Here is a 13214-nt window from a genome sequence, read left to right on the forward strand (position 1 = left end):
ATAGAAAGCCCATGAGAGTGTTGTGGGTTCTAAATAAAAGAGATCCACTGCCAGTTGAAACTGAGAGGCACGGAAGAGACACGTTGCAGGAAATATAACCTCAGGCCTAGAACCATAGATACTTAGTTCTGAAGCCAAGAAGCTACAGGCTACAAGAGCAGACCGACCCATACATGTGGAGAGGGTGAGTTTGGCCTAAAGGCAGATGGTGGGCTTTCCACCTCGTGGCAGTGGAAGGATCATGCCACCTCATGTGTTGAAGTACGTGAAGCACATGGGGGTTGAGCTTGTGCCCCAGAGAAGGCAGAGCGCCTGGGCGCAGCCCCAGTGCTTGGAGAGGGTGGGCCCTATGTCTGTTACTCCTTTGTATGTTGGCAGCAAAGAGATTGTGTTGAATTTCACAGGCCCAGAGCCAAAGGATAATTTTACCTTAGAACTGACTGTGCCTGTAACTAAGTTTGACAGGATTCTGTACTGTTTCTAAATTTGTATTTGACTTGTATCGCCATTGAGGTAGTTTAAGGATTTCTGATATTTTAATGAAATTAATGTATTTTGTGCATGGGAGAAACATGTCTTTTTTAGGGTCCAGGAGGTGGAATGTGCTAATTTGAAGGATGTATGTACCCTAGAAAAGCCATCATGACACAACTCATTAGGGCGGGTCTTGATTAGTTTACAGGACTCCTATAAAAGAGGAAACATTTTGAAGAAAGCCAGAGATTCAGAGAGAGCAGAGCAGAGCAACATAGCCATGAGAACCAGAGCCCACCAGCCAGTGGCTTTTGGAGATGAAGAAGGATAATGCCTCCAGGAAGCTTCATGAAACAAGAAGCCATGAGAGGAAGATTGTAGATGATGTTGTGCCAAGCATGTGTCCTTCCAGATGAGAGAGGAACCCTGAGCATATCTGCCAACTGTCTTTCCAAATGAGAGATAAACTCTAACTGCATCCGCCATGTGTGCCCTTCCACTTCAGAGAGAAATCCTGAACTTCATTGACCTTCCTTGAACCAAGGTCTCTTTTGCTGGATGCCTTAGATTGGGCCTTTCTATAGACTTGCTTTAATTGGGACATTTTCTCAACCATAGAACTGTAAACTAGCAACTTATTGAATCTGTATTTTAGATGCCCTTCTGTTTTCAGTATATAGCATTCTGGTAGCTGGCAAAATACAACAGATTTTGGTACCAAGAGTGGAGTGCTGCTGCAGTTTGCAAATACCAAACCTGGTGGAACTGCTTTTTGAATGGATAATGGGAAGAATGTGGAGGAGTTGTGGGAAGCTTGACAGAGAAGGCCTAGACTGTTTTGAGGAGAATGTTGATAGAAATGTGGACTCTAACAATACCTGTGTTGAAGCTGTAGGCAGAAATGAGACATGTGTTATTACAAACTGGAAGGAAGGCAACCCCTTTTAAAAATACAGATAATCTAGCAGAATTCACTAGTACCTTTGGCAGGAAGGTAGAATTTGAAAGCCATGAACCTGGACATTTAATGGAAGAGAATTCCAAATGAAATGTGGAAGGTGCAGCCTTGGTCCTCCAAAAAGCTTACAGTGAAATGTGACAGGAAAGAGATAAGGTGAAAAATGATCTCTTGGGTATAAAGAAACCAGTAATTGAAGTTCTGGAAAATTCTGGGCCTCCAATAAAAGAGCCCCCAGATTAGAGTGGGCTGTGTGAGGATTCAACGAAATGTGGAACCAGCCAGCCATTTCAGAGAAAGCCAGGATTTAAAATGGAGCTATCCAGGGAGGATTTGTAGAAGCTCCTTATGTCTGATGGACATGATCCAAGGCTACGACATAGAAAGCCCATGAGAGTGTTGTGGGTTCTAAATAAAAGAGATCCACTGCCAGTTGAAACTGAGAGGCACGGAAGAGACACGTTGCAGGAAATATAACCTCAGGCCTAGAACCATAGATACTTAGTTCTGAAGCCAAGAAGCTACAGGCTACAAGAGCAGACCGACCCATACATGTGGAGAGGGTGAGTTTGGCCTAAAGGCAGATGGTGGGCTTTCCACCTCGTGGCAGTGGAAGGATCATGCCACCTCATGTGTTGAAGTACGTGAAGCACATGGGGGTTGAGCTTGTGCCCCAGAGAAGGCAGAGCGCCTGGGCGCAGCCCCAGTGCTTGGAGAGGGTGGGCCCTATGTCTGTTACTCCTTTGTATGTTGGCAGCAAAGAGATTGTGTTGAATTTCACAGGCCCAGAGCCAAAGGATAATTTTACCTTAGAACTGACTGTGCCTGTAACTAAGTTTGACAGGATTCTGTACTGTTTCTAAATTTGTATTTGACTTGTATCGCCATTGAGGTAGTTTAAGGATTTCTGATATTTTAATGAAATTAATGTATTTTGTGCATGGGAGAAACATGTCTTTTTTAGGGTCCAGGAGGTGGAATGTGCTAATTTGAAGGATGTATGTACCCTAGAAAAGCCATCATGACACAACTCATTAGGGCGGGTCTTGATTAGTTTACAGGACTCCTATAAAAGAGGAAACATTTTGAAGAAAGCCAGAGATTCAGAGAAAGCAGAGCAGACCAAAATAGCCATGAGAAGCAGAGTCCAACAGCCAGCAACATTTGGAGATGAAGAAGGAAAATGTCTCCCAGGGAGCTTCATGAAAAAGGAAGCCAGGAGAGGAAGGTGGTAGATGATGCTGTACTCAACATGTGCCTTTCCAGGTGAGACAGGAACCCTGACTGTGTTTACCATCTACCTTTCTGCAAGAGAGAGAGGAACTCTGACTGCGTTTCCCAAGTGTACCCTTCTACTTGAGAGAGAAACTCTGAACTTCATTGGCCTTCTTGAACCAAGGTATCTTTCCCTGGATACCTTACATTGGCCCTTTCTATAGACGTGTTTAATTGGGATATTTTCTCAGCCATAGAACTGTAAACTAGCAACTTATTCAATTCTGCGTTTTAGAGGCCATTCTGTTTTCAGCATATTGCATTCTGGCAGTAAGCAAAGTAGAACAAATTTTGGTACCAAGAGTGGGGTTCTGCTGCATTTTGCGCAACCAAACCTGGTGGAACAGCTTTTTAAATGGATAAGAGTAAGAATCTGGAGGAGTTGCGAGAAGATTGATAGAGAAAGCCTCGAATGTTTTGAATAGACTGTTGGTAGAAATGTGGACTCTAACGATACCTGTGATGAAGGTCTAGACATAAATGAGGCATGTGTTTTTACAAACTGGAGGGAAGGCAATACTTGTTTTAAAATAGAAGGTAGTCTAGCAGAATTCACTAGTGCCTTTGGCTGGAAGGGAGATTATGAAAGCTATGAACCTGGAAATTTACCAGAAGAGATTTCCAAAATAAATGTGGAAGGTGCAGCCTTGGTCCTCCTAAAGGCTTGTACTGAAATGTGACAGGAAAAGGATAAGCTGAAAACTGAACTCTTGGGTACAAAGAAACCAGAAATTGAAGTTCCATAAATTCTGGACCACCAGAAAGAGAGCCCCCAGAAAACACTACGCTGTGTGAGGATTTAACCAAATGTGGAACCAGCCAGCCACTTCAGAGAAAGCCAGGATTTAAAATGGAGTTATTCAGGAAGTGTTTGTAGAAGCTCCTTAGGTCTGATGGGCATGAGCCAAGGATATACATAGAAAGCCCACGAGAGTGTTGTGGAATCTGTAAAAAACGGAACCCCTGCCAGTTCAAATGGAGAGGGTCAGAGAAGTGACACACGGGAGGAAAAATAACCTCAGAGGTAGAACCATGGAGACTAGGGTCGGAAGTCAGGAAGACTCGGGATAGGGGAGCGGACACACCCATACATGTGGAGCGGGTGAGTTTGACTGAAGGGAGAGGATGTGGCTTCAACCTTGTGGCAGTAGAAGCACCATGCTGCCTCAGGTTTTGGATCAGGTGGAACACATTCTTGGGGATTGGGGAGAACCAGTCTGTAACCACATGGAGGGGTTGACCATGTGCTCCACAGTAGCCAGAGAGCGTGGGTGCAGCCCCAATGCTTGGAGAGGGTGGACCCTATGTCTGTAACTCCTTTATATGTTGGCAGCATATAACCTGTGCTGAATTTCACAGACCCAGAGCCAAAGGATAATTTTACCTTAGAACAGAATGTGCCTGTAACTAAGTTTGATAGGAGTCTGTACTGTTGCTAAATTTGTATTTCACTTGCATTGCTTCTGAAATGATTTAAGGATATCTGATATTGTTACGAAATTAATGTATTTTTTATATGGGAAAAACATGTCTTTTTTCGGGTCCAGAGGGTGGAATGTGCTGACTTGAAAGGATGTTTGTACCCTAGAAAAGCCATCATGTCTCCACTCATTTGGGTGGGTATTGATTAGTTTACTGGAATCCTATAAAAGAGGAAACATTTTGGAGAAAGCCAGAGATTCAGAGAGAGCAGAGCAGAGCAACATAACCATGAGAAACAGAGCCCACCAGCCAGTGGCTTTTGGAGATGAAGAAGGATGATGCCTCCAGGAAGCTTCATGAAACAAGAAGCCACGAGAGGAAGATTGTAGATGATGTTGTGTCCAGCATGTGTCCTTCCAGATGAGAGAGGAACCCTTAGCATATTTGCCAACTGCCTTTCCAAATGAGAGATAAACTCTAACTGCATCCGCCATGTGTGCCCTTCCACTTCAGAGAGAAATCCTGAACTTCATTGACCTTCCTTGAACCAAGGTCTCTTTTGCTGGATGCCTTAGATTGGGCCTTTCTATAGACTTGCTTTAATTGGGACATTTTCTCAACCATAGAACTGTAAACTAGCAAATTATTGAATTCTGTTTTTTAGATGCCATTCTGTTTTCAGTATATGGCATACTGGCAGCTAGCAAAATACAACAGATTTTGGTACCAAGAGTGGATTGCTGCTGCAGTTTGCAAATACCAGACCTGGTGGAACTGCTTTTTAAATGGATAATGGGAAGAATGTGGAGGAGTTGTGGGAAGCTTGACAGAGAAAGCCTAGACTGTTTTGAGGAGAATGTTGATAGAAATGTGGACTGTAACAATACCTGTGATGAACTCTAGGCAGAAATGAGACATGTGTTATTACAAACTGGAAGGGAGGCAACCCCTTTTTAAAATACAGATAATCTAGCAGAATTCACTAGTACCTTTGGCAGGAAGGTAGAATTTGAAAGCCATGAACCTGGACATTTAATGGAAGAGAATTCCAAATGAAATGTGGAAGGTGCAGCCTTGGTCCTCCTAAAAGCTTACAGTGAAATGTGACAGGAAAGAGATAAGGTGAAAAATGGTCTCTCGGGTATAAAGAAACCAGTAATTGAAGTTCTGGAAAATTCTGGGCCACCAGTAAATGAGCCCCCAGATTAGAGTGGGCTGTTCGAGGATTCAACGAAATGTGGAACCAGCCAGCCATTTCAGAGAAAGCCAGGATTTAAAATGGAGCTATCCAGGGAGGATTTGTAGAAGCTCCTTATGTCTGATGGACATGATCCAAGGCTACCACATAGAAAGTCCATGAGAGTGTTGTGGGATCTAAATAAAAGAGATCCACTGCCAGTTGAAACTGACAGGCACAGAGAAGAGACACGTTGCAGGAAAAATAACCTCAGGGCTAGAACCATAGATACTTAGTTCTGAAGTCAAGAAGCTACAGGCTACAAGAGCAGACCCACCCATATATTTGGAGAGGGTGAGTTTGGCCTAAAGGCAGATGGTGGGCTTTCCATCTCGTGGCAGTGGAAGAATCATGCCACCGCATGTGTTGAAGTATGTGAAGCACATGGGGGTTGAGCTTGTGCCCCAGAGAAGGCAGAGAGCCTGGGCGCAGCCCCAGTGCTTGGAGAGGGTGGGCCTTATGTCTGTTACTTCTTTGTATGTTGGCACAAAGAGCTTGTGCTGAATTTCACAGGCCCAGAGATTGAAGGATAATTTTACCTTAGAACTGACTGTGCCTGCATTGTTGACAGGAGTCTGTATTGTTTCTAAATTTGTATTTCACTTGTATTGCCATTGAAGTAGTTTAAGGATTTCTGATATTTTAATGAAATTAATGTACTTTGTGTATGGGGAAAAACGTGTCTTTTTTAGGGTCCAGAAGGTGTAATATGCTAATGTGAAGGATGTATGTACCCTAGAAAAGCCATCATGACACAACTCATTTGGGCGGGTCTTAATTACTTTACTGGAATCCTATAAAGAGGAAACATTTTGAGGAAAGCCAGAGATACAGAGAAAGCAGAGCAGACCAAAATAGCCATGAGAAGCAGAGTCCAACAGCCAGCAACATTTGGAGATGAAGAAGGAAAATGCCTCCCAGGGAGCTTCATGAAAATGGAAGCCAGGTAGAGGAAGGTGAGACAGGAACCCTGACTGTGTTTGCCATCTACCTTTCTAGAAGAGAGAGATACTCTGACTGCGTTTCCCATGTGTACCCTTCCATTTGAGAGAGAAACCCTGAACTTCATTGGCCTTCTTGAACCAAGGTATCTTTCCCTGGATGCCTTACATTGGCCCTTTCTATAGACGTGTTTAATTGGGATATTTTCTCAGCCATAGAACTGTAAACTAGCAACTTATTCAATTCTGCATTTTAGAGGCCATTCTGTTTTCAGTATATTGCATTCTGGCAGTAAGCAAAGTAGAACAAATTTTGGTACCAATAGTGAGGTGCTGCTGCATTTTGCAAAACCAAACCTGGTGGAACAGCTTTTTAAATGGATAAGGGTAAGAATCTGGAGGAGTTGCAAGAAGATTGATAGAGAAAGCCTCGAATGTTTTGAAGAGACTGTTGGTAGAGATGTGGACTCTAATGATACCTGTGATGAAGCTCGAGTCAGAAGTGAGGCATGTGTTATTACAAACTGGAAGGAAAACAATCCTTGTTTTACGATGGAGGATAATCTATAAGAATTCTCTAGTGCCTTTGGCTGGAAAGCGGAATTTGAAAGCCATGAACCTGGACATTTAATGGAAGAAATTTCCAAATTAAATATAGAAGTTTTCAACCTGGGTCCTCCAACAGCTAATGCTGAAATGTGACAGGAAAGAGAGAAGCTGAAAACTGAACTCTGGTTCAAAGAAACCAGAAATTGAATCTTTATAAATTTCTGGGCCTCCAGAAAGAGAGACCCCAGAGAATAGTGCCCTGTGTGAGGATATAACCAAACGTGGAACCAGCCAGTCATTTCAGAGAAAGCCAGGAATTAAAATTGAGTTATTCAGGAAGTATTTGTAGAATCTCCTTATGTCTGAAGGACATGATCCAAAGCTACCACATAGAAAGCCCATGAGACTGTTGTGGGATCTAAATAAAAGTCATCCACTGCCAGTTGAAACTGAGAGGGACAGAGAAGAGACACATTGCAGGAAAAATAACCTCAGAGGTAGAACCATAGAGACTAAGGTCTGAAGTTAAGAAGACTCAGGTTGGCAGAGCAGACCCATCCATGCATGTGGAGAGGATGATTTTGCCCTGAAGGCAGAGGATGGGTCTTCCACCTTGTTGCAGTGGAAGAATCATCCCACCTCATGCCTTGGAGAGGGTGAAGCACATTCCTTGGGGATTGGGGATATCTTAGCTGCCACCACTTGGAGGGGTTGAGCTTGTGTCCCAGAGAAGGCAGAGAGCCTGGGTGCAGCCCCAGTGCTTGGAGAGGGTTGACCCTATGTCTATTATTCCTTTGTATGTTGGCAACTAAAACCTGTGCTGAATTTCACAGGCCCAGAGCCAAAGGATAATTTTGCCTTAGAACAGACTGTGCCTCTAACTAAGTTTGATAGGAGTCTGTACTGTTTCTAAATTTGTATTTCACCTGTATTGCTACTGAAATGGCTTAAGGATATCTGATATTGTTATGAAATTAATGTATCTTGTATATGGGAAAAACATGTCTTTTTTTAGGGTCCAGAGGGTGGAATGTGCTGACTTGAAATGATGTTTGTACCCTAGAAAGCCATCATGTCTCCACTCATTTGGATGGGTCTTGATTAGTTTATTGGAATCCTATAAAAGAGGAAACATGTTGGAGAAAGCCAGAGATTCAGAGAGAGCAGAGCAGAACAACATAGCCATGAGAAGCAGAACCCACCAGCCAGTGGCTTTTGGAGATGAAGAAGGATAATGCCTCCAGGGAGCTTCATGAAACAGGAAGCCAGGAGAGGAAGCTGGCAGATGATGCTGTCCTTGACATGTGCCCTTTCAGATGAGACAGGAACCCTGAGCGTGTTTGCCAACTGCCTTTCCAAATGAGAGATAAACTCTAACTGTGTTTGCCATGTGTGCCCTGCCACTTGAGAGAGAAACCCTGAACTTCATTGGCCCTCTTGAACCAAGGTCTTTTTCCCTGGATGCCTTAGATTGGACCTTTCTGAAGAGTTTTTTTAATTGGGACTTTTTCTCAACCATAGAGCTGTAAACTAGCAACTTATTAAATTCCCCTTTTTAAAAGACATTCTGAGTCTATTATATTGCATTCTGGCTGTTAGCAAACTAGAACACCTTATAAAAAGGGAATTGGTTGAAAGTGAATCATGCTCCTAATGTAACAACTTTGTAGGAGGATTTGGCTTCACTGATATTAAATTTAGCTCTAAAGTTTGGGTAAAGAAACACAAATCAAGACAGGCCAATCGCTGCTGAAATAATTGCAGAAGGAAATAATAATACTGTGACAGTGACCTATGCTGAAAAAGATGAATTATTAATATTGCCCACTAATCAACTTTTTCTTCTTGAATATGGTACAGTGTTCATCACCTTCAATTGGATAATTGCCAATGTAATGGCTAATAGCCTGACATAATGGGTTCATACCTATGCCTGAGTGCCTAACGTCTCTCACTGCTAGATCTGTGCTGAATTCCCCACTGATGCAGCTAAGAGGCTTCTGTGGCAATTAGCACCAGGCACTGAACAGAACTGGACTTGGCTAAAGCATACGAGTTGTAGTTCCTCAGCCTGGGAAGAAGTATGAGGTGCTGTTGAAAAACAAATTACATACAATATGGACAAACCCCTCCCCCTGTGGGGTATGATGCACAGAATGGGTTTGGATGGCTAACAGCTGAACATGTAAATTTAAGAGAAAAAGTACCACAATGTATTTAACAGTATTGGGAATATCCTCAGTGGACAGCAGGGTGGACCCTAAAATCATTTTGAAACACCACTATATTGTCGGTTACCCCAATAAATGGTGGAATGGTTGTCATTATGTGGATACTGCCCCTACTGACTAACTTCCCTGGGGATATATGTGGGTGTGTGGACAATATGAATATCCCTACATCCCCACTATTTAGATAGGTAGATATACCTGGGGGTGACAAATTCTTACTTCATTACTTAAAATTCTCTCTAATTGGTACACACTATTCCACTAATGGCATAGAAAAATCCTAATGGTTTTAAATTCTAGCTATATTCCTGCCAGGGGCTGGGACTATCAAAGTAGAATTAGGTATTGAAGCTTTGGTTGAGCATGCTGCTCATGACCTTAACCAAACTAGGCAAGCCTTAACCTTAAAGCCAAATAAAACCACTCAAATTAGGAAAGTTTTTTTACAAAGCAGAATGGCTTTAGATATTCTAACAGCTGCTCAAGGAGGAACTTGCATTGTTATACATGTAGAATATTGTGTGTGTGTGTGTGTGTGTGTAAATATATATATATATATACATTGTGTGTGTGTGTGTGTGTATATATATATATATTGGATAACCAAGATATTGTTGAGTATGCTTTACAAGAAATAGAGGAGGAAGTAAAAGTCATGCACACCCTTTCCCAAGACCTTTTGCAGTCATGGTGGACCACTGTCATGGGTTCCAGGCATTTAGCATTAATAACACTGGCCAGTATAATAGCATCTTTAATTCTACCTTGTTGCTTGCTCTTCTGCTACTACTCTTTGGCAAACATTTAATGGAAAACTGTAAAAAGTGCGAGCCACAACTTGGAGTTTCATATACTCTGTTTAATCTATTAATCTAATACTGTACTGGATGTGTGATGTTCTTTTCTTGCCCCAAATCTTGTAGAATACTTCATCTTTATCCTAGATTCCTTCATCTTTACCTGTTCCTAATATATATTTTTGCACCTCAAGTCCTTACTTCACATATGCATCATTGGTATGTTTTCCTTTTTAAATCTGTACCTGCATAAAAATATTGTAGTGCTTTGTCCTCTATTAATATTTTATTATTACTGTTTTTATATAATATCTATATGTATATTCAAATTTAAAAGATGTATATATAATAAATTTACCCAAAAAATGATCATGGCTTACATCATGAACAGATCAAATTCTAGGCCAAATGAAACATAAAGAAAAAAGGAAACTAAGTTTGTAGAGTTTGCTCTGCTCAATTGATGTTGCCATTGCATGACCTTCATGTAGAATTATTAAAATGTGCACTCCACTTGAGAGGACTGGCTATCCTTCCAGAATGAGATGAACTTTGATAAAGTTATCTAGGTCCCAGGAAACTCCTCTTGGTCCCTAGCGAGTTCCCAGAGGACCACCTGGGTCCAGTCATGCAAGCTAATTGGAATCCAGCCACTATTGTGTAAAAATACCATATAAACTGCATGCAAGCAGTTAGGAAAAAATCTTATCCAAGAGGAGGATCCTCTGCTCAGGACTTTTCCAATTGGACTTCAAAAATACTGTCACTGGAATTCCCCAGCTTTCTTCTTTGGGTGTTAGTGAATTCCTGCCTGGTGATGTAATTTGCCTTATTCTTCTGTTTTTCTTCTATTAATAAATAAATAACTGTTTGCTTAAATTCAAGAAAGGTGCTTTATCATGAATCTGACAATGTCCAAATTGAGGTCTCATGCACATTTATTAATGAAACACAGGCTAAAATCTGTTTCTCAAAAGGAGAGCAGTTATCTTCGTGGGGAATAAGGCTTTGCTCCAAAATCCTAAGGGTCTGTATTGTAATTCTCCTATAGATGCCTGCCAAAGGCTCTAGAAAGCATCCCTATTTGCCACTGACACTTCCAGCACCATTGGATCTGCCGGATTATATGGCCCAAGTGGCAGAGCAGCTTGTACAGCAACCTGGATCTATCTCAGAGCCTCCTCTTGTTCAGTTCCCCACTCAAAACTAGCAACTCTTCTGTTCACTTGGTAAATGGGCCAGTACAGCACACACAAATGAGGAATATGTTGTCTCCAAAATCTGAAGAGGCCAACTAGGTACTGTGCCAATTTTTAGGTCATGGGAGGGGCCAGATGCAACAGCTTATCCTTCATCTTAGAAGGGATATCTCAAAATGCCCCACACCAATGGACACCAAGAAATTTCTCAGAGGTGGAAGTCCCCTGTATTTTTGCTGAATTTATTTGCCATCCCATGACATGCTAATTTCTAAGTCTAGAGTAGTTGCTACTTCTTGCTCACTAGGTCCAATCAACATGATATCATCAATATAATTGACCAGTGTGATATCTTCTAGGAGGGAGGAATGACCAAGGACCCTGAAGACAAGATAGTTATGTAGGGCTGGAGAGGTGATATATCCCTGAGGCAGGACAGTGAAGGTATACTGCTTGCCTTGTCAGATAAATGCAAACTGTTTCTATTGGTCCTTACTGACAGCTATTGAGAAAAAAAAACATTTGCCAGATCAATAGCTGCATACCAGATACTGGGCAATGTGCTTATTTGCTCAAGCAATGATATCACATCTGGAACAGCAGCTACAATTGAAGTCATTACCTGGCCAAATTCAAGATAATCTACTGTCATCCTAAAAGACCTATCTGTCTCTGCACAGGCCAAATAGGAGAGTTGGATGGGGATATGGTGGGAATCACCACTCCTGTACACTTTGAGTCCTTAAGAGTGGAACTAATCTCAGCAATTACTCCAGGAACATGTTATTGCTTCTGATTCACTATTTTTCTAGGAAGGGATAAATCCAGTGGCTTCCAGTTGGCCTTTTCTACAATTATATCCCACACTTCATGAGTCAGAGAGTGAATGTGAGTATTCTGCCATTTGCCGAATACAATTATATATTCTGGAACTGGGGAAATGAACATAGAATGTGTCCAGGAACCCACTAGACTCACTGTGAGATGGGCTTCAGATAAAACTCAATTGATTACCTGACTTCCATAAGCCCCCACCCTGACTGACGGACCAGAGTGACATTTTAGGTCTCCTGGAATCAGTGTCACTTCTGAGCCATATCTAATAATCCCTGAAATACATGATCATGTCCTTTTCCCCAGTGACTTTTACAGTCACCATGGTAAAAGGCTGTAGTTCTCCTTGGGGAAGGTTGGGAGGATGGTTAAAAGTGTAAATTTTGGGCAGTGCAACAGGGTCCATTTCCAAGGGTACCCAGCCCTGCCTTCATTTGAGTAGCTGTTGCTCTGTAAATTGTCTCAAGTCTGGGAATTGATTAAGTCATTGTGACTCTCTGTTCTTGTAATTCAAGTTAGACTTTAGTTCACTTGACCTACAATTCTTCTGTTTATACAGCTCAAACAAGAATTTAGTAGACTGTCCATCTGTTTTACTTCTAGGTACCCCCATGATCTACTGTGAATGCCACAAGTCTCTGTGAATCAGATTATTTTGACTGCTGGTTTGAGTCTGCTATTATGGTGGCCATGCCCACCTTGCTTATGGTGATTTTCAGTCACCACATGTCTTCTGCCAACCCAGGATTCAATCACCCCCATTCTGCTTAAGGATTCCAGCTGAGTGACAGCAGTTCCCACAAATATCTGACTTACAGAAAAGGGTTACTACAGAGCTCTTCAGGGAAGATGGACCTACTTTCATGAATTTATTTCTCAAGGTTCTGGTGGAAAATGTGTCCTCTGGACATTCCTGGGATGGGTGAGTAAGTTTTCCATGATAAATCCCCTCTAACACTCCCATGTCTCTAAGCCTCTGGATCTCCTTATCTACATTATACCAGGGCAGTTCTTGCCTTTCAACATCAGGTAATGCCAGCCACCTTTTGATCCATATTTACCCAACAACCCAAACAAACCATAAATGCCCTTTCTAACCCCTTGACCTACAACAGTGAATGCAGATTCTCTGCTTAGTGGGCCCATATCAATAAATTCAGCTTGATCCAACTTTATATTCCTTCCACCATTATCCCACATCCTTAATATCAATTCCCATACATATTCCCCTGATTTCTGACTATATAGATTAGAAAACTCATGCAGTTCTTTTGGAATATAGTATACCTTCTCATGG

Source organism: Tamandua tetradactyla, chromosome 11 (assembly GCF_023851605.1).
Source record: "Tamandua tetradactyla isolate mTamTet1 chromosome 11, mTamTet1.pri, whole genome shotgun sequence".
NCBI classification, from domain to species: domain Eukaryota; kingdom Metazoa; phylum Chordata; class Mammalia; order Pilosa; family Myrmecophagidae; genus Tamandua; species Tamandua tetradactyla.